The sequence below is a fragment of the Cupressus sempervirens genome, chromosome 11, assembly GCF_028749045.1.
Source record: "Cupressus sempervirens isolate cs-2001-9-10 chromosome 11, ASM2874904v1, whole genome shotgun sequence".
In the NCBI taxonomy this organism is placed as follows: Eukaryota; Viridiplantae; Streptophyta; class Pinopsida; order Cupressales; family Cupressaceae; genus Cupressus; species Cupressus sempervirens.
This window is the reverse complement of record NC_143128.1, coordinates 710203042-710227216: the sequence shown is the minus strand read 5'-3', so window position 1 is coordinate 710227216 and position 24175 is coordinate 710203042.

Here is a 24175-nt window from a genome sequence, read left to right as displayed (position 1 = left end):
GAGTGATATCTCCCAACTACCCAGCCATCTGCTACCACCAACCTCACCATTAATAGTAAACAACATTCCGCACTCAGCCGCCCAACGATGTTTGACCTTCAGCCTCCAACTGCTTGTAGTCGCTCATGTTAAATGCAATATATTAATATTTTATATATGATATAATAAGTGTGTTTGGTAATCTATAGAGTTCTAATACCTCAAACACTTCATGTAATGTGTTCAACAAGGCAGTAAGAAAATAAAATCAGTTTTATTTTCTCTATGTATTTGTTTGTTTCCTTTGTCTTAAACTCTACAAATGCGGACGGCTTAAACATCATACACTAAGGTTTGATTCTTAGGCTAAAAGTGTTAAATAATCAAAATTGACTTATTTTTGCAAGCTTAATTTATTCCTTTCTGTATGATGTTTAAAGGTGGCCCTACAAATATAAGTTTCTATCTGTAAGATAGTAGATAGAAGAAAATTTATTGTTACTTGAATTATGTGCATAAGGAAGTGCGTCATATTTTGATCATTGTTCACCTAAAAACTGTATTATAGCTCTGTTCGGTGTGCTTCTGACAGACCAAAAAAATAGTAATATACAATAGCAAACATAGCGTTCGATGTATTCTACAACTGCTAAATCAAGGTTTAATTGTGGACTATTTCAGTATGTGCTACCTAATTTAGTTAGGAGACTGTCCAAATGTATGAATGTCATTCATTTGCAAGTCTCGTACAAACCCCGTCTTCTTCTTAATTGATCACATAATTTTCTTGTGGCAGGTAAGCGAATTCAGATCTTTCTTTAAGTTTCCCAACATGAAATAAACGATATTCCCACCAAAATCGGGACTCAGAAGATGAATGATAAATATGGCCATCTCACCAACTCTTTCCTACCCTCCTATTTATTACTTTTCTATATATCCGTTCCCCAAAGCCTTTAATGTATTCTCCAATTAGTTCAAAGAACGTAGAAAGTTATTGAGAACTTGTAAACCATTTCGGTAATGCACTCGAAGTAATAAAATCACCTATTCTTAATATAACAATTCTCCTCTCGCTGTCTTACATTCTGCTTTCAGATAGGGACCAGAGTCTGAACACAAAGAATAAAATAAAGAAAGCATCTCCTCGTGTTAGTCCAAATACAGATTAATTAAACGGTTGCTCTTACAAAATAGCTGTACGATGAGTTCAATTATTTTTAATTAAGTTAGTAAATATATTAAACAATTTAAATTGTAAAAATGTTTTAAATATAGTGGCTTAAATAGACAGATACTTAAATCATGGTATTGTTTTGGATATTATAAAACTTTAAAACTTGTTTTCTTACAAAATAGCTATACGATGACTTAAACTATTTTTAATTAACGTGGTAAAAATTATCAAAATATCTTGAATATAGTAGCTTAAATAGATAGACACTTAAATCTTGGTATTGTTTTAGATATTATCAATCTGTGAACATTTATTGATTTGTTGAACATGTATGCGTGAACATCACTATTCTCTTGGGGAAGTGCTCTCTAGGTTATTGTGTAAATCAAACATGCTCTTTTGCTAGATTATTGATTCTTTAAAGTTTCAAACTCTATTACTAATATTTTTGGAGGTAGTGCACTTGATGTGTATGTGTATGTGTATTTGTGGCTATGTTTATATATTTGTGTGTGGGTGCTTTCACAGATGTGTGTGCACACATATTTATTATTTACCACATTCTTTATAAAAAATTATTTATTTAACATATATACATTTAGGCATTTTAGGAAATATTTAGAATAATGATTCAAAAAATTGGTCCATTTATCTAGAAGGATAGTAGGTATTGCATTTACAAAGGGAAGGAGTGGTACATTATGATTGAAGGCATATAGATTATCAAGAGTACTTGGACTTGTAAATGACCAACTCTATTTTTTTTCCCTTGTTTCCTTTATTTGTCTCAATGTATTTTTCATTTTTCATTATTTCTTCTTCTATTTGATTTGACCCTAGCATTGCTTTCACTCTCATATTCAAGTTTTTCTACAACCCTTGTGATTTATTAACATAAGAGACATCATTAGGTGAAAACTTTGTAGTCAAAGTGAATGTCAATGAACACTACAAAGTTTACTCAATTATATCCTCTAGTAACCTTAAATTATTTAAAGAGGTAATTATTGATAAGGAAATAAGGTTTAAATTATTTACTACTACATTGATTCTTAGGACTTATGGTGATGACATAAACCATGTATGAAAAAAAAAAAAAAAAAATTTCTCTTTTCATAAAAGTGTTTTGATTTCGCCAAATTCCAATATGATGAAGATTACCTAAAGAAAAAATATTGATTGCAAAATATTCCCATTTTTTAGCCAATATAGATGTGAATAAAGTTGTTGTGATATAGTTTTTAGAGTATTTGTTAAAAAATGTATGGATTAATTAAAATTGGTGCAAATTTTGTGTTATCATCATATCCACAAGTGTATATTCATTATCTTCTTTAACTACGGTAAAATTAAGGAATAAATTACCAATAGGTAACCTAGAATATTGATAATTAAATGTTTAGTATGTTTAAATAGACACACAATGGTTTGAATGTGAGACTCTCTATTCCTGTTTTAGCTCACATCAATAAAATAACCTCTCCTGTTTTGGTCTTTCACCCTCACATTTTCATCTTCAACTATTGCTTATGTCCTCAAGATAGATGACCCTTGAGTTACCTTTCTACATCATGATGTAATATTCCATTCTTTATTAATATGATGATTAAGATCTTTTATAAAATAAAAATTTCCTTGTATAGTAATATATATGTCTAATATGTGAAGATGGAAGAAAAAACAAACATATTTCCTCTACCACCTTTATGGTCACCACTAGAAAAATTTGTCATATCCATGTTAAGGGGGATATAGAAAGGTTTTAATTGTACTATAGTGACTCCTTTAGTTAAATTATCATCTAATGGAATGAAAAATGGTACCTCTAATTATCCCTCTAGTGGAAATTTAACCTTTCCTAATCTCTCACCAAATTCACTATCTATTGTTAAAAGTCTCCCACCAAATGCAATGAGCGCACATAGTTTTAATCCCATAATATAATTAAGCCGCCCTCTCTCCTCACAGATTCAATCATTTTTTATTTTCATCCCAACACTTCCACCACCTCTAAAGCCAAACTTGGGTAGGCCCAAATATAAGAATTCCCAAAACTCATATGGATGACATTAGGAAAAGTATCACCCAAAGAATTGCACTAAAATACTCTTACATATTTGAGAATGTTAAATTTAGTTCCCATAATGTGATAATTCATATCTATAGTTTTTTTTGTCTCTAGTTCAATGAACCTTTAGGTTAAAATAATAATTCTCAATTGAGGCTCCTATGAAAAAATCTATTGCTAGAAATTTTAAAATTATTAGTAAAACTAAACGGTTTATACTTCATAACTTCTCCATATCTAATCATGACCTAAGAATCATGTATCTAGTCTAATTAATAAAATTGAAAATCTTGCTTGATAGTGAGTTGGATGGATGATTCCTAGACTCTATAACCTTGCACAATACTATAGATCATACTTGGGAAATTACCTTGCAATCTAAAATTTAATGTAATCTATTTTGTGATGGTCCTACATTTCAAGTTCAACATTGGATGATCAAGAAGTATCCATTATTTTTATCCAAGTCTCACCTACTCAAAAGGATTTGAAGGATCTATCACCAATAGTAAAGACAATTAGCTCTAGGATATGCAATTGGTACAAGGAGGATAGAGAACTAGGGCCAAAGGAATCCCTATCAATCAAAAAACCTTGTAGAGTTAACAAAATGGAAGCAAACCATGAAGAAATGACACAAGAAAGGCGAGAGAACCAAAAATCTTAGATTCATTCATCAAATTTTCATCATACATGTCCCACTATGAGGCCTTCCTGGTTATCATCAATACAAAGATTCAACTATAGAGCCTCTTTCATATACATCACACATGATCTATGATCTTTTAGATCTATATACTCCCCAAACTTGTACCCCAAACATAAGATTCAACCCCTTTATTTATGCTTGGAAAAATGACTCATAGAAGCTTCTAGCTTATTATATGGAGAAGACCAACCACATAATGACCTCACACATCCAAATGATTTATTCAATATATTACATTAGAACCTCATATTAAATTTACTAGTTGGTTCACAAACCAAATAGACAACTCGACGAAAGACATCACTAAACAATAGTGGCAAAACTCACCAAGGTACTTGGTGAATACATAAAAGAAAAACTCAACAAAAGAAGAACCTAAGCCACTCAATGAATGAACAAAAAATCACCTTCACCTATTCCATCATCAATGAATTCATTGAGAAGATCCAAAATTATAACTAAGCAAACATCTATCAAGTAGGATAGAAATGCAACCAAGGATGATCATACATCACACAAGTAGGGTTGAAAAGAAATAATTCTCTTAAATCATGAGTGTGTCACAACCTAACCTAGATCTAATTTAGATTGAGAAATCCACACAACATCTTCAATTTTCTTGTCCTTCCAATTTACTAAATACTCAAATTAATCCTTTCCTCTTTTTCTCTTACAAAATTTTTGATCAAAAATATATTCTATCTCATCAATCTACTTCTTAGGGTAATCACTTGTTCCTATCACATCATCACCAAATTCATGATACTTGTAAAAATTAGCAACATTGAATATGGGAGATGTATCCATATCATCAGGTAAGTCAACTTCATAAGCACTACCACTATGAAATTTCCTCAAGATTCCACAAGGACCAAATTTCTTCATCTTCAACTTACTATATGTACTAATAGGAAATATACCCTTCTTTAGATGAAGCATCACCTCATCACCAACTTCAAAAGACACATGTCTCCTTAAATTATCAATATCCTCCTTGTATTTATTATTACTGATTTTCTGGCTTATGTTTCACTTCCTCATGAAAACACTTAATGAATTCAAAGAATTTATCATCTTTAGTACTTCCATTTCTTTTCTCAAATGAAATCCCTCAAATCAAATATACCATTGGGCTAAATTTCCATAACAATATCAAATTGTGTCTTTTCATCTTTTGGCAAAATTATTGTGTGCAATCTTTGCTTATGCCAACACTAAATCCTAATTACTTATTTTATCTCCAACAAAGCATCTCAAAAATTACCCAAGTTTCTATGCACAACCTCTATTTTCTATCAATTCATAGATGAATTATAGAAATGAGATTTAGGTCAGTATTTATCTCCTTCCACAAATTCTTCAAGAAATAACCAACAAACTTACTATCTCTATCAAATAAAATACTCCTTGGCAATCCATGCAACCTAAAAACCTCTTTGAAGAGAAGCTCTCCAACATGGATTACATCATATGTCTTCTTACATGGTATGAAATGTGTCATCTTAGAAAGTCTATCAACAATAAGAAATAAATAACTATATCATCTTTTAGTCTTTAATAAGCCAAGCACATATACATACTAATATTATTCCAAGGTTTTTTAGGTACTAAAATAGGTGTATACATTCTAGTATTCTTACTTACTCCTTTTGCATCTTGAAAAACTCCACAACTCCTTACAAACTTATAAGAATCCTTATACAACTTTGGCTAGTAATACTTCTCCTTAAGAAAACTCAAAGTCATATCAATACCAAAATATCTAGCTAATCCACCACTATGTTTCTCCTTAATCAAATTCACTCTCATGTAGATCCTCTTGCTATACACAACTAAAATACTTTGATCAACATATCTTCCTAAATGAAATAGTATTCTTACTTAGATAATATAATAAATTTGGTTCTTTGGACTCTCTCCATGACTTAAAAAAATTAAGATTTGTGTCATACAAATCCTTTATCTCATCAAATCCAAGAACTTCAACCTTCATCTTGGTTCGCAAATATCTTCTTTTTCTCAATGCATGTTCAACTTAGTTAGATACTCCACTCTCATGTTTGATTACAAATTTCAAATACTACAAGTACTCAATCCACTTCATGTGTCTCTAATTCAACTTTTGCTGACTTCTCAAATATTGTGAATCTTTTTTATCAATATAAAACACAAACTCTTTAGGAATCAAATAATCTCTCCACTACTTCAAAGCTTTAACAATAGCATAGAACTCTTGATCATACATATAATAATTCCTTGTAGTGTCATTCAATTTCTCACTAAAGAAATAAATGGGTTTCCTTTTTGACTCGACTCTAATTTCAATACCACTTGCATCATATTCAATTGAAATGCTTTACTAAAGTTTGGTAAATCCAACCCAGCTAGTTTAGCAGCCCTCTATTAAAAATTTTCAAAATTCTTATCAATACCTTGTGTCCACTTGAAATCATCTTTATCTTTTTTCATTGTCTCATTCATAGCATTACAATCTAAACTAAAATTCTTGATGAACTTTTTGTAAAAACTACCCAAACAAAAAAGTTATCTTACCTCACACACATTCCTAGGGGTAGGTAAATCAATAATTTCTTTAACCTTCTCAAGATCCATTCTCAAAGCATCAAATGAAATCAAAAAACCCAATTACATAATCTCCTCATTTATGAATGAATACTTCTTCAAATTATCCAAAAAATTCTCCTCTTTCAATTTTTGTAACACTTGCCTAATATGGTCAAGATGCTATGCCTTTGTCTTACTAAATACCAGAATACCATCCAAATAAACAATCACAAACTTAACCAATAATTTCTTCAAGACTTCATTCATCAACCTCATCAAAGTACTCATTTCATTAGTCAAATCAAAAGGCATAACCAAAAATTCATACAATTTTTTTTTTTATCATGAAAGCAATCTTCTAGCCATCCTCTTCTTTAACTCTAATCTTATGATACCCACTGTTCAAATAAATATTTTTAAAATGTTTTTCTCCACTCAAACTATTCATTATATCATCCATCCTTAGTAATGGAAAACTTATAATTCACTATTATTTTGTTAATATCTTTGGAATTAGTAAAAATTCTACATTCACCATTCTTCTTAGGTATCAATACAATAGGTATAGCTCATGGACTCAAAATTTATCTGATTAAGAATTTCTATGATAGTTCATGCATTTGTTTGTTAAGTTCTACATTCTCTCTTGGTGTCAATCTATAAGGTGTTTTATTTGGAAAACTAGCTCAAGTAATCATGTCTATACAATGACATATACTTATTACTAGTGGTAAACCATCACGTACCTTTTTTGAAATAATCTCCTAGTACTTAGTGGGAAAATTTTCCACTTCTAATAGAACTTGGTAAATACTATCATTACTCAGTGCACAAGGAATCATAGAAGAAAAGCCTTCTCTATTCTCATATCTTTCACAACATTATTTCCATGAACCATGAAAATATGTATAATTGTACAATGATTTTCATTAGGTACCTCTATCAAAAGTTAAAAGACTTTTCTTTTTTCATTTTCTCAAATAGTATATTGACTTAGCCTTCCATTATACAATGCTTGCCTATCATACTATAATTAGGGTGTTACTAAAAGCATATGCAAATAATCCATAGGCATAATATCACATAGGACTTCATCATAGTAATTCCGTATCTTGAATTTCGCAAGGGAATTTTTACTTACTAGAATCTTATGCTCATCCTTGATCCAAAAAACCATGTAGCTATAAGGGTATCTCATCCTATGTACATGCAACTTATCAACTAGGTCCTTCGATGCAAAATTTTCTAAATTGCCAATGTCAATGATCACCTTACATCATTTTCATAAAATATTGCATCTGGTCTTGAAAAACATTCTCCTTAGGAGGGATTTCTCATCACTTCTCTCATTACAAAGCGTCCTTCCTACCATCAAATTTTCTCCCTTTTCATGTCCATTCAATGGACTCACAAATTCTTCTTTGATTATAACATTTCTTTTGTTACCTTTGGTTTCCTTGTATTCAAAGGCTCTATGACCTTCAACACATTTGAAGAAGGTTTCATAAAATCATTATCTTTCATAACCACCTTGGTATGAACTACCTTCAGTCCACTAAGTCTTGCATTTTGTATCACTTTTCCACTCATTTTTTCCTTTCCCTTAAATAATATTGTTAGATATGGTATTTTCTCCATAAGATCTATCCCTTCCTCTTTGAAATCTTCTTCGCCTACCTCTTTGTCTTTGTTCATGCTTCTTTTTCAAGATCTCCTCCACTTTTAAGGCTTACTAATATGCTTCCTCCATATTATCCAATTTCACAAAACTAATTTCACCTTGAATTAAAATTCTCAAACAATTCAAATATGCAAACACTTCCTCTGCCTCATCATCAACATGTCTAGATGTAATGTCTACTCTATAAAATTCCTCATTATACTCTTTTACATTTATATCCTTTTGTCTCAAATTTTTTGTTCTCTTCAAAAAATCTACTTGATAATTATTGTGGAGGAAATTCTTCTTCAATTTATTCATAATCTTCAACTACATCCTTATCTTTTCTTTTCCTTTCCTTTGTCTATCAATTTTCAAATGTTCCCACCAAAGTGAAGCATGGCCCTTTAGCTTGGTGACTTCTAGTTTTACCTTCCTATTAGTAGGGGTGCCCTCAAATTCAAAGAGATTATCCATCTCAGAGATCCAATCCCACAAAGTGTTGGTGTCCAATCTTCTATCATAGCTTGTAACTTCAACTGCAAGCTTAAAACTCATCCTATAAACAACTCTCAGGAGTTTGTCCTCATCAAATTCCACCTCAAGTTGATGGTTAGGGTTTGGTGCTCTAGGTGCTTCTTAATCATCAATAACATCATCAATATCTACTTGTCCCCTTTGGGTTATCTCAACAACATCATTTTTGGTTGCAAATAGTCTCAACATGTCCATAATGTCATTATCAATATTTCCTCTACCATGAACCATTTTGACAAGTTCCTATAATATCATAACCCTCTAGAAGTTATATGTAAAATATTAGATTCATCACCCTATAAAAAAATTCACTTAAGGTTCTATAGGATCCAATCTCCACAAGGTTGAAACTTTCACTCTAATACCACTTGACATAAGGAGGATGGAGAAATAGGGCTAAAGGAATGCCTATAAATCAACTAAGCTTGAAGAGTTAGCATAATGGTAGAAAATCACAAAGAGATAACACCAGAAAGGAAAGAGAATTACAAGGAATCTTTCATTAATTCATTAAATGTTCATCACACATGCCCATCTGTGAGGCCTTCTAGGTTATGCCCAATACAAAGATTCAACTAAAGAACCAATTCTCGATGCATCACATATGATCCATGATCTTTTTGATGTCTATTCTCCTCCTAAAACTTGCACCCCTAAGCTAAGCCTCAACCCCTTTATTTATACTTTCCAAAATGGCTAATAGAAGATTACATATCATCATATGGAAAAAGAAAACCATATAAGGGTCTACACACATCCTAATGATAGATTTAATACATTAAATTATGACCTCTAATTAAGTTCACAAGTTGGCTCACAAATGAGAACTGACAAGATAACTTGGTGAAAGACATCACCGAAAAATAATAACAAAGGTCACCAAAGAAATTGGAAAATATAGAATAGAAGTATTCAATGAAAGAAAAACCTGAGCCACTTAATGAACAAAGGAAAATCCACCTTCACCAAGCCAATCAACAATGAAGTCTGCTACACTCTTAATATTGGTGTATATAGGGTTATGAATAGTCAACTTGTGGCTATCTTAATCCTTAATTAAGTCATATTATCATTATTTTATTATTATTTAGGTAGGTGGGTCAGCCTAGGTCTTATTTAGGGTTGTGTCTATTCAATCAAGCATAATTAGGTATATATAGGAGGTTGTGAGTCTTATTTCAATATCATATTGTGAAGTGTGTTCTCATTGGAGATATTTGGAGGTTTCCCCCTCAAAGTGGCCTATTACTCTTAGTAATTATAAAGTATTTATATAATATTTCATATTATTTCTTCTATTGTGCAAGTTATTTCATTACAAGTGGTATCAGAGTATGATCATGGCACCATAGAGGCAAGATTTTTTGTCAACATTGGGGCAATTTTGGGAAGAGCATAACTTTCAGATTTTAATAAAATTCTCAAAGATTTTTAAAGGGTTTTTGAAGACCATATTAAAGTAGCTATATTCAAAATTTTAGAGGAATTGGAGAAAAATTGAGGAAATTATTATAGAATTACTATTTCTACACAATTTATTGAGATCTTCATATCTCTCACATCTTGTCGAATTGGAGTATAACTTCTATTGGGTTTTTTAATACATAGCAGAGGAGCGTAAATTTCAAAACTTGGAGAAATTGAAAAAAATTTAAAAATTATGCAAGATATTGCAAAATTAGGAAAATTCTCTCTCAAGACAAGAAATTTGATAAATTTTTTGGGATTTTTTTCTAAGGATATCTTGGCCCTAGTAAGTTATAGTAAAATAAATAAATAAATTAGAGAATTTACATTTTATTTGTGTGATTTATTTCAAAAATATTGGTTTCCATCATGATGGGGCCTTCAACAAGAGGGAAAAAGAATGCTACCACACCGGGGAAACCCTCTAATTAAGATTGGGAAGCAACAACGGATAGTAATTCCAATGAGGAACTTAGTAAGTTTAAGGAAGAGGTTAAGAGGGATATGCATGACCTACCAGGAGATATATCAGGTATACGAAGCTTGTTAAGCACCTATATGAATGAAACAAGGAAGGAGCTCTCAAGAAATCAAGGTGAAACCTTCAAGTTGAGTAATAATGACACAAAATTGATTAATCCTACGAGATCTAGGAAATTTTTCCCAAAGATGGATATGCACAAATTTGATGGCAAGGATCCTCTAACATGGATAAATCAAATGGAGAATTTTTTTGAAGTACATCAAATCCCATATGGAAAAAAGGTCATGATGGCTTCCTTATATCTAGAACCATATCAATTCATTTGGTATTGTTGGCTTTGTAATCATAGGAGGAAAAAGGGTCTCATTGTATAATGGTCAATTTTTACAGAAGAACTCCAAGCACAATATAACAATAGTGTAACAGAAAACTTCTTTAGCCAACTTGCTAAGCTTCAAAAAATAAGATCAGTTAAGGATTATATTCAAAAATTCCAAAATCTATCCTTAAGAGAAGATAAAATTATAAAATAGAACTTGAATGATTTATTCTTGGGTAGTCTCAAGGATCACATTCAACATAAGGTACACATGTTTTGTCCTAACTCAGTAAATGAGTCTTTTATATCGTCACATAGGGTAGATGAGAAGTTCTTGATTCCTAGAAAGAAAGGGGCTAATGTGATAAGAGAAAAGGATATTCAACACCTTCTATTCCTCAACCTACTAGGTTGAATCCACAACAAATTGAGGAGTAAGGAGAAAAATGGTTGCGTTTCAATTATGATAGCAAATACAGTGAACGTCCAAGTGAGGAAGAAGAGGATGAGCTCATATCATAGGAGGATAGGGAGTCAGGTGAAGAATCACATGATTCTCAATCAATCATTTCTTGTCATGCACTTCAGGTTTTAGTGCACCACAAACTCTCAAAGTAGTGGATTTCTTAAAGAAGCAGAAAGTAACAATGTTGATCAACTCAGGTAGTAATCATAATTTCATCAACAAAAAGTTGGCAACTCTTCTAAATTGTTTTATTTATCCAACCCCAAAGTTTCAGGTTTTGATTGTAGATGGGGGTAGAATTAGTTGTTAATAGAAGTATCATTGCATCAAATTTTCCATGGGAGATTATCAACTTGATACCCCAATGTATGCAATATCCATGGGTGCAGCAGATATTACTTTGGGAGTACAATGGCTTACTACATTAGGAACAATTGACATGAACTTCCAAGAACTATTCATGCAATTTCAATCAAAATAAAAGTTAGTGGAGCTAAGGGGATTAAAGGAAATATCCCCACAAATGGTAAGCTCTCATCAAATGTAAAAGTTTCTTAAGAAAGGTACAGATGGATTTGTGGCCCAACTATGTTCATTGTTGTTTAGAGTGGAGCCTGATTAGTCCCCAAGTGGCAGATTGTTAGATTGCGGTGATTGATCAGAAAAGTACTATACATACTTCATAAATTCTTTGGGGCCAACATGTAATTATTAATTATAACCCTAAAGTGATAAAAATACTTATATAAAAGAGCTTAGGGTTAGGGATTGTTTCATAGTTGTGATGCAAAAATTGGTTCTTGTGGTGGTATTGACCTATAAGGGATTATAGATTGTAATTAGGTTGCAGTCACTGGATCATAATAATATTGAACTTTCTATTTGGTGGACATAGGCTAGGGATTGGGTGAACCACATTAAATCTTGGTGTCTTGTGTTCTTTTTTTGTGATCTATTATTTTCTGATATTGTTTATATTTGTATGTAATTGTTATTTCTATCCATGGTTTAATCCTAACAATTGGTATTAGAGTGAGGCTTTTTTTTTAGTTATCCTTTGCAAGAAAGTATCATGGTTGAGTGGGAGTCTCACAGTCAAGTGGGAGCAATGGAAAATGAGGGTAAGCTAAGGGTTGATTGGTTTAAAGGGCAAAACTTAGTTATGGAAGATGCAAATGGAAGACTATCTTTATCAGAAAGATTTATGAAAGCCATTGGAAGGAAAAGCCAAGAATCATGGATATGTTAAATGAAAAATGGAATCTTTTGGACAAAAAGGCATGTGGAAGAATCTAGTTATGCCTAGCACCATCAGTGGCATTTAATATTACAAAAGTGAAGAAAATAGAAGAGTTGATGAAAACCCTATCGACACTATATGAAAAGCCCTCTACTTCAAACAAGGTATTTCTCATGAAGCATTTATTTAATATGAAAATGGTAGAAGGTGGATCTATTGTAGATCATTTAAATGAGTTTAATATTATCACTAGTTAATTTTCTTCTTTGGGTATCAATTTTGATGAAGAAATTAGGGCTCTCTTGATTTTGTGTTCTTTGCCTAAAAGTTAGAATGTCTTGGTAATGGTTGTGAGTAATTTTATTCCTAGATCTAGTACCCTAAAATATGATGATGTGATCAGTCTTATTTTGAGTGAGGAAACTCATAAGAAATCCTCAGGTGCATCTACATCAAGAAGTGCTTTGAATGCACAAAGTAGAGGCAAAACAACTGAGAGAGGAAATAATTCTAGAAATCATGGGAAATCAAGAGGAAAGTCAATGGGGAGGAGGTCTCAATTGAGAGGACCAAATGACTTTTGGTACTATGGGAAACCAGGACATAAAAAGAAAGATTGTTAGAATTGAAAGAAAAATGAAGGAGATAAATAGATTGAGACAAGGAGGAAAATGTGGTAAGTAACAAATCTAAAGAGGATGCTTTGCTTCTATCTTTAGAAAGTGTTGATGATTCATAGGTTTTAGATTCTAGTGCTTCATTTTATGCTACACCTCATAGAAGTTATTTCATTGATTATGTTCAAGGGGATTTTGGACTTGTTTATTTGGGGGATAATGAACCCTATCATATTGTTAGAAAGGGAAAAGTTAATATTAAGTTGTAGAATGAGAATCATTGGCTACTACATGAGGTAAGACATGTTCCAAGGCTAAGTAGGAATTTAATTTTCGCAGGGCAACTCAGTAATGAGGGTTGTGTAGTTACTTTTAATGATAAATATTGGAAGGTTTCAAAAGGTTCCCTTGTAGTAAAAAGGTGTGAAAGTAGGAACCTTATATCTTTGTATAGGTCATATTGTTCTTTCTACTTTAATTGTTTTAGAGAAAAATAAATGTTCAGGAACAATTGTTGCAATTGAGCAGGGAGAAAAAATAGCTATTATAGATTTTGGTATAGCGTTGTGGCACAAAAAACTTGGGCACATGAGTGAGAAAGGTATGAAAGTACTTCATTCAAAGAAAGTTTTACTAGTTCTAAAATGTGTTAATATGGATTTCTATGAAAGTTGTGTGTATGGAAAACAAAAGAGACTGAGTTTTGTGAAGACTGGGAAGGAAAAAAAAAAGGAGAAATTAGAGCTTGTGCATACTGATGTATGCTGACCAGGTCAAGTATCTTCCCTTGGAGGCTCTCATTATTATGTTACATTTATTGATGATGCAACAAGAAAGGTACGGATTTATTTTCTTAGATATAAATCTAGTTTATTTCAAACTCTTAAGAAATGGAAATGCTTGGTTGAAAATAAGACTAGTAAGAAATTAAAATGTGGTTGTGATTATTGCAATCATAAATTTGAATATTATTGCTCCACTAATGGTATTTTTAGACTAAAAACTGTTCCAAGGACTCCACATGAAAATGGAGTGGCTAAATGCATGAACAGGACTATAATGGAGCATGTAAGGAGCATGAGGTTGCATGCTGAGTTGCCCTTACACATGTGGTTGGAGGCTATCAATACTACAATATATTTAATTAATAAATGCCCCTCTACTCCTTTGGGTTGTGGTATTCTAGAGGAAGCATGGACTAGTAAGAAGGTGAGTTATTCTTTTCTCAGAACCTTCGATTGTGAAGCATTTGCTCATATAGATTTTGAAAATAGAACCAAGCTAGAAGCTAAGTCAAAGAAATGTGCATTTTTTGGATATGGCATTAATGAATTTGGTTATAGGCTTTGGGATTTTGAAAATCATAAAATTTTAAGAAGTAGGGATGTCATATTCAATGAGAAAGTGTTGTAAAAAGATCTATTGAAACAACATGAGAAGAAAGAAGATGTTTATGTAGTGTTGGATGATACCCCAAAAAATGATGTTCTAGTCATTCCTCATGATGTGCAACAACCACAACAAAAATAGAAGAGGAAAGAGGTAAGAAAAGATTTAAATCTAGGTTAGTTATAAAAGGATTTGCACAGAAAAAGGGCATTGATTTTGATGAATATTTTCTCCTGTTGTTAAAATGACTTCTATCCATACTATTTTAAGTATTGTGGCTACTGAAGATTTGCATTTAGAGTAGCTTGATGTTAAAATAGCTTTCCTTCATGATGGTTTGGATGAAGATATATATATGGCTTAGACACATGGATTTGCGGGCAAGGGTAAGGAGAACTTAGTGTGCAGATTGAAGAAAAGTTTATATGGCTTGAAGCAAGCACCTTGGCAATGGTATCTGAAATTTGATAGTTTTATGTATGAGCATGGATATAGTAGCTATCATTTAGAATGTTGTGTTTATTTTAAGAGGTTGGATGATGGTAGATAGATTATTTTATTTTTATATGTTGATGATATGCTTGTGGCTGGGTCTAACATAGATCATATTAAGGGGTTGAAACACCAGTTAGCACATGCATTTTCTATGAAGGATTTGGGGGCAAAAAAATAAATCCTCGAGATGAAGATTTGTAGAGATAGGAAGAATAGGAAATTGATGCTATCTCAAGCTGATTATGTTGAGAAAGTGTTGCAATTTTTCTCTATGGAGAATGCTAAAGTTGTCAGCACACCTTTACCTGGTCATTTGAAGTTGACTGAGGAGATGTGTCCCAAGACACAAGAAGAGGAGGATAAGATGTCCAAGGTACCCTATGATTTAGCTATAGGAAGCTTGATGTATGCTATGGTATGTACTAGGCCATATATTGCACATGCTGTGGGAATCATTAGCAGGTATATGAGTCATCTAGGAATTAAGCGTTGGAATGTAGTCAAATGGATTCTTAGATATTTGAGAGGAACATCCAATAAGTGTTTACACTTTGGGTGCTCTACTACTAATTTACAGGGCTATGTTGACTCAGATTTGGTAGGGGATATTGATACTAGGTAGAGTACTACAGGTTATGTCTTTGCTATTGGTGGGGCAGCCGTGAGTTGGGTTTCTAGGTTACAGAAGGTTAATACATTATCCACTATAGAGGTAGATTATATTGCTACTATAGAGGTAGCCAAGGAGATGATATGGCTTTAATTCTTCTTGGAAGAATTGGGACATCCTCAGAAGGATAATTATTGGTTTAAAAATAGTTAGAGTGCCATTCACCTTGTGAATAATTCAGCTCTACATTCTAGGACCAAAGACACATAATTGCAAGACCATTTCATTTGGTCAGTTTTTGAGGATGGGCAGTTAAATTTGGACAAGATACATATAGATGAAAACCCAGTGAATATGTTTACCAAGGTAGTAACAAGGGAGAAGCTGAATTCAACTTTAGCTTTAGTTGGTCTTCTAGACTGAACATGAATAAAAGAACAATAGAATCTAGGGTGGTTTGATCTAGTGGGAGTCCCATGGAGTAGAGGCATAGCTATAGGATTAGTCTCCAAGTGGGAGATTATTTTTTAGAGTGGAGATTGATCAATCCCCAAGTTTGAGATTATTAGATTGTGGTGACTGATCAGAAATTTGTACTGTACATACTTCATAAAGTGGTAAAAATAGTTGTATAAAAGAGCTTAGGGTTACGAATTGTTTCATAGTTGTGATGCAAAAATTGATTCTTTCAGTGGTATTGAGTTGTAAGAGATTACATATTGTAATCAAGTTGTAATCATTGGATCATAATAATATTAGGCTTGCTATTTAGTGGACGTAACCTAGGGATTGGGTGAACCACGTTAAATCTTGGTGTCTTATGTTCTTTTTGTGTGATCTATTATTTTCTAAAATTGTTTATATTTTCATGTAATTGTTATTTCTATTTTTGTTTTAATCCTAACATTCATTAGAAGTCTCTCAATCTAATGCTCTTACTCATGTAGATTTACAAGCAACAATTGATCATCACTTAATGATTCTTAGAGATATGCCTAAAGGAATTCCTCCTAAGTGGATCATGACCATGCCATATAGCTAGTTCTAGGGAGCCAACCATTAAACATCAGGCCTTATAGGTACCCACACATACAAAAAAGTGAGATAAAAAAAATTGTTGAGGAAATGCTAGAGGCGGGAATTATCAGGCATAGCCAAAGTTCTTGCTCCTCACCTATTCTAATGGTGTGTAAGAAAGATGAAACTTGGTGCATGTGTCCAAATTATAGAGTGCTCAACAATTAAACCATTAAAGATAAATTTCCTATTCCAATCATCAATTATCTTCTAGATGAATTAAATGGAGCTATGTATTTAACTAAGTTATATCTTAGATCGGGATATCACCAAATTTGGATTAAGCAGGAAGATATTTGTAAGATAGCATTTTGAACTCATGAGGGTCATTATGAATTTTTGGTGATTCCATTTGGTCTTACCAATGCACCATCTACATTCCAAAGTTTGATGAATTCCATTTTTAAGAAGTTCTTGAGAAAGTTTGTTTTAATATTTTTTGATGATATATTAATTTATAGCAAGACTTGGGAAGAACATTTGCAACATGTAGATCAAGCTTTACAATTACTTGAAGATCATTAACTCTATGCTAACCATCCAAGGGGCTTTTGTTCTTAAGGAGGTGGAGTATTTGGGACACATAGTTTCACATGAAGGAGTAAAGGTGGACCCTAACAAAATTAAGGCTACCATGGAATGCCCTATTCCAAAAACTATTAAGAAATTGAGGGGTTTCTTGGGATTGATAGGATACTATAGAAGATTTGTCAAGAATTATGGTCATATAGCTGCATCCCTTACCACTCTATTGAAGAAGGATTCTTTTCATTGGAATGAATCTACTAATGTATCATTTGAGCAATTGAGGAAGGCTATGTGTACAACTCCAATGCTTGCCACTCCCAACTTCATGAAGTAATTCATTATGGAATGTGATGCTTTTGGAAATGGGATAGGAGAAGTTCACATGCAAGAAGGTTGACTAATTACTTTTGAGAGTCATCAATTAAAAGGTAAAAATCAACTCAAACCTATTTATGAGAAGGAAATGTTAGTAATCCTTCATGCAGTTTAAAAATGGAGGCCTTATTTAATGGGTCACCACTCCAAGGTTAAGATAGATCATAATAGCCTAAAATATTTTTTGGAACAAAGACTATCATCATAATAGAAACAAAAATGGGTCACTAAGATGTTGGGATATGAGTTTGAAATTTTATACAAGAAAGGGAAGGAAAATATTGTGGCTGATGCACTTTCCAGGAAGGATGAAAAAGATGAAGCCTTATTGTGCACCCTTTCAATATTACGAGAAAATTAAGTGGTAGAAGCCAAAGAAGAGTGGCAAAATGATGTTGCAACAAGTAATCTCATGCATCAAATAAAAAGTGACCCTAGTAGTTTGGATATGTTTTGTTTAAATGGGGATATTCTTTGGTATAAAGAGCAATTGTATCTTTGCAAGAATTCCACTCTTAAACACAAGATTCTCTCAAAACTACATGAGTCCCCAATTGGTGGTCATTCAAGATTTTTGAAGACATATCATTGGGTCAAGAAAGATTTTTTTTGGGAAGGGCTAAGAGGTGATGTTAAAAAATTTGTGGCTTAATGTCTAGATTGTCAAAGAAATAAGGGGGAAACAATTAAGACACTAGGTCTCTTGTAGCCTTTGTATATTCCTATCCAACATTGGGAAGAGGTATCCATGGGCTTCATCATAGGGCTTCCCAAATCTAAAGGTCATAATGTCATCATGGTAGTAGTTGATCACCTCACTAAATATGCACATTTCATTGCATTATCACATCCTTATACAACAAGTATAGTGGAAAAAGTTTTCTTGGAGAATATCCAAAAGCTATATGGTGCACAAGGTTATTGTTAGTGATCGTGATCGTATCTTTATTAGTCACTTTTGGAAAGATTTATTATCATGCTTGGGTAATCAATTGGTTCATAGTTCTTCATATCATCCTCAATTAGATGGGAAAATTGAGGTTGTTAATAAATGTTTGGAAGGATATCTATGTTGTTTCACTTCAAAAAAATAATCTCAATTGGTAGATTGGGTACCTCTTGCACAATGGTGGTACAATACTTCTTTTCATAGCTCATAAAAAATGTCTCCATTTTTGGCACTTTATATATATCATCATCCTTCCATTACATCATCATTAAAGGTTTCACCAAGAGTTCAGGCAGTAGAGGACCCCTTGCTTCATCAACAATAGGTGCTTTCAGGACTCAAGGAGAATTTAGTTATGGCACAAAATCAAATGAAACAACAAGCGGACCAACATCACAGTGAAATAAATTTTGAAGTTGGGGACTAGGTCTTCTTGAGATTGCATCCTTATAAAAAAATCTCAATGAAACAACAAATACAGAATAATAAGTTGTCTCCAAGATATTATGGACCATACCAAATCATGCAAAAGATTGGCAGTGTTTCCTACAAGCTTGAGTTGCCACCAACAACAAAGATACATCTAGTTTTTCATGTTTCTTGTTTGAAGAAGGTAATTGGGCTGAATATTCCTACTCAAATAGTACTGCCAAAACTTGATGAAGAAGAAAGAATAATTTTGGAACCAAAGTACATTCCTCAAACATGCATGAAGAAGCTGAGCAACAAAACCCCAACTCAGTATCTCATCCAATGGCATAACTTACCAGTTGAAGAGGCCACATGGGAGGATGAGGAGTTCATTCAAAAGAATCCACAATTGGTTAGCATTGAGGACAATGCTTCTTTGAAGAGAGGTGGCATGCTATGCACTTAATATTGGTGTATATAGGGTTATGAACAATTAACTTGTGGCTATCTTAGTCCTTAATTAAGTCAATGTTATCATTATTATATTATTATTTAGGTAGGTAGGTCAGCCTAGGTGTTATGTAGGGTTGTGTCTATTCAACCTAAGCATAATTAGGTATATATAGGAGGTTGTGAGTTTTATTTCAACATCATATTGTGAAGTGTGTTCTCATTGGAGATATTTGGAGATTTCCCCCTTGAAGTGGCCTATTACTCTCAGTTATTATCAAATATTTATATAATATTTAATATTATTTCTTCTATTGTGCAAGTTATTTCATTACAAAGTCACCAAGAAAGTTCACAAGTATAACCAAGGAAAAATCTATTCAAAAGGATATGAATGCAACTCAAGATGCTTAGGTGCATAAGTAATGGTGTTAATGATAATAATCATCATTCTAGGATTAACTCTCTCATAATTTATAATAAGTTTGACATTAAAAATTAGAGCTTTATAACACAAAAGATGAGACTATGAATCATTAAATCTCTTGATATATGTTCAAAATAATGGAGATGGATAATACCCTCCCTAAATTCTGTAATATCTTTAGGGTGAAAAAGGCAATCCTAAAATAATGTTTATAATGGGAATACATTTTATTTCATCAAAGGAAAGGTGTCTTGAATCCCTTGAAAAAAAATTTATGGTTAGCATGATTACCGATTAACATTATTAGACTTCTAAAATCCATTTATAAACACATTTATTTTGGATATGAATGTGTGTATTTTTTAGCATCAAATTTTTGGATTACTAATGTGGGTAAACTTAAAGAATTAATATTTAGTTGAGAAGTGTATGCTACAAAAATCATTTTCAAGTTCAATCTTAAGTACATCTAAAAAGACATCACTTTGGTGTCTAAATGTGAAAGAACAAACAAGACAACTACCATTCTTTTTATTAGAAAATGACACATGTACAAGACATGGCAACTCATCCATGCAATAGGATACTCTAGGTTATTACTAAAATATAGATAGAATCTACATAAATAATTATTATAGAGTAGAGTACAATTATGAAAATAACTATATTTAATAAAATAAACCACTTAGTTTATAGGGGTTTAATCATTGTTGAAAGATATTAATAAAATAAATAGGAAAATATGATGGAGTGGATATATAAGGAATTTATTTTTGAGGTAATACTAAGTAAATTTTATCCCCTATAAAGCTGAATGATGACCAAAATAGAATTTACTTTAATAAATAGTACAATATATAATAGTACATTAAATAGAATTTGTATGAAAACATAAATTTTTTATTCTTTCTCAGCAAGGAGACGAGTGTTCATCCATCTAGAAAGTTATACTATCACCTAATTATTTCAAATATTTAGATCTACAATCAAGTTAAGCATGTGTAATGTGCATCTAATATATCTTTTCCAAGTAATTAGCTCCTTAATGTTGTAGATTATTGTAATGCAATATTTATGGTTTGGTAGATCAATGGATGTTGAATAGAAGATCTTCTATGGAAAGGTGGAAAATATAATGTAATAGTTTCAAACTAGTGGAAAAATTAATTTCTCTACATAATAGGAGATAATAATCCACCCCTAATAGGAAATTTGATAATAGATGGTTACACTTAAATTGTGAACATCATAATTGTGTTTAAATTACACATTTTTAGGAAAATATGATGAATGAATTCTTGATAAGTTAAATTTGAGGGAATTAACCATAAATATTTTAATGAAATCTTCTATGATGAGAAACTATTTTACATAAACTCTTTAATCCTCAATCATACATGAAAAAGAGTTTGCTTCACACTTTTCAAAATGTTGATAAAAATCACTTTGACTTTAGCTTTTGGGGAATCACCGAATTCAATGTAAAAATCTATAAGAATCATATGGTACTATTGGAAACTTACAATTGAAACTATTAGAGTAAAGGGTTAATTTAAATTCATTTATTAAATTACCTTTTCTCCCTTCTTAAGATTTTCCTTTATGCACTTGCACTTTCATTTAATAATTAGTTAGTAATTATTAAATGCCATTTACCTCTTAGGGTTTCCATTTTATGTTTTTGATCTCCTTCTATAAGGATTCATAAATTGTAAATTTCAATCAGCTTTTCAGTCTTAAAATTTAATTTTCCATACTTTTAGAGCAAAACCCTTGCCTCTTCTTTGTCTTTTCTTCTCTATGACATGTTCTTACATCCAAGTGTTCTTTGGGTTTTGTGGCTTTGTATTGCTCAAATCCTTCATGGTAGCTTGACCTACTATATGTTGTTCTTATTTTTAGAAAAAGAGGAATGATGGTTTGACAAAATAGATCTAGCTTTTTTTTTGTGAAAATGGGGTGGTCTCTAAAATTCAGAGCACCTTGGGGCCAAACATACCTCATAATTGGCTTCAAAAGACATCAAACCCCCTATTTCCATTTAAAACACATCTATTTTGGCCACCTATGCATTTTGAGGAAAAAAATTCCTTACTAGGGTAGTACAACCCTTAGCACAAACTTTGAGGGGAAAAAAAACTAAAAATTATATAAACACTCAAAATCATAGTTTTTAAATTGCTCTCGGTAACATTAATACCATCACAGTTTATAGACTACTAGCGGTCACATCCACTTGGTCATTGTTGTGCCACGACATCACCTCTACCATGTCACTCAACCAACACTCGCACAATAGGGTGATCAGATGCACCACCTAACCTCCTCTCCCATTCCACTTAGCCACCAACCCAAGGTTACATGGGGGGCTAAGAGCCAAAGTTTAGTCCCTTCCTATATCCGATTTGTTTAAAATTGGGTGCTCAATTTTAAACTCATGGTTCAGGTACCTAATCCATATTCAAAAATTGGGTATCCGATTTATAAAAACCATAAAACACATTTTTTTTGTGGGTTTTCCTTCATTTTCATTGTCATTGTAAATGGGAGCCCAGTTTAAGCTTAGAAATGGGAGCCCGTTTTTGGTTTCCTACTAACCTCCAACATTTGTTTTTCACTATATAAAGTATTTTACTCTGTTTTATATTTTTTTTTTCATTGTTTTTAGTTTTTCACTTTATAATTCCTTCTACTTATTGTTCTTTATTCACTTTTAATAGTTTTTAATATGTAAAATTGTAAATTTCCATTATTAATAGTTTAATATTTAGATTATTGTATATATGTTCATTTAAATAGTTTTGTATCTATTCATTTAAATTTTTGTTCTGTAGATGTTCATTTAAAAATTATTATTTTAGATATTCTGATGTATTTAATAAAAGATACAGTGATCAATGATTACATAGATGTCAATTAGATTGTTTAAACATGTAATTTCATTGATGTTTTAGATTTCTTTCGGCTAAATAGTAATTAATTGTAAATTAGTTTGTAAACCATAGTAAATTTGTAAACCATGATGTTAGACAGTAAATTCTAAATGTAAACCTAAACCATAATGTTAGCTACTCATATCCATACCCTAACACTAAACCTAACCAAGTTTAATGAACTCATACCCAAAAATGTTATTTCTAAAACTTAACCATGTAACCAAATATTGTAGTTTAAGGTGATGTATGTACATGTTTGAATTGAATGCAAGTTTAATACTTTATGTAGACATGTATTAAATTTATAAAAATTGGTAAGTGTTGCAATCTTTTAATTATTAATGTATATGTTGACATGTATGTATGAATTGATAATATTATATGAAGAAATCAAGTTAGAATATAGTTCAATTTTTAAATAATAAATAACCAATCTTTCTATATTCAAATAAATTTTAAATTCAATATATCAAATAATAGATAATTTAAGAACAATTTACCTATATATCAAATGATTTTGACCACAAATATTAAATCATAATGGTAAACAAGGTATAAAATCTTAATAATAATTGTAAAATAGACTTAAACCCTATTAAAAATTGTAGCTTCAACAATAAAACTAACTATATTGCTAAGTCTAACCTCAACCTAACCATAGCTATACAATAATTTAATCTAAACCCTAAACATAAAACTAAGTATTTAATGTGCTCCCTTACCTTAAAACCATAATTTTAACTCAAAACCCTAGATTCATGCAACTCTAACCATAAGTCCAACTCTAATCCTAACATTAACTTTAAAAACTTAATCCTAAGCATTTAGGTAACCAAATCCTTAGTGCAACCTTAGCCCTAATTATGACATAAACCTAAACTGTCTTAAATTATATTTTTGATTTTCAATAAATCAAGTTTCCCTTCCAAATCAAATGTAAAATTTTAAATGGCCATATCTTTTTATTTAAAAGTACACACTAACCCCAAACATAGCATTAACCTTATGTAAAATGTCACTCTAACTATAATTCTAAGACTTACCCTAGAACACTAATTAAAATTATAACCATTATATTAAAAATGACAAACCTAACCCTAATCATTAATTCAAAACCTTAATACAAGTATCCTAACCCATTTCATAAATGATAAATTTAATCCTCAATGTTAAAGCCTAATTCTAATTGTAACTTCAAATCTTAAACCTAACATGTGAACCCTAGCTCTAACCATAATAG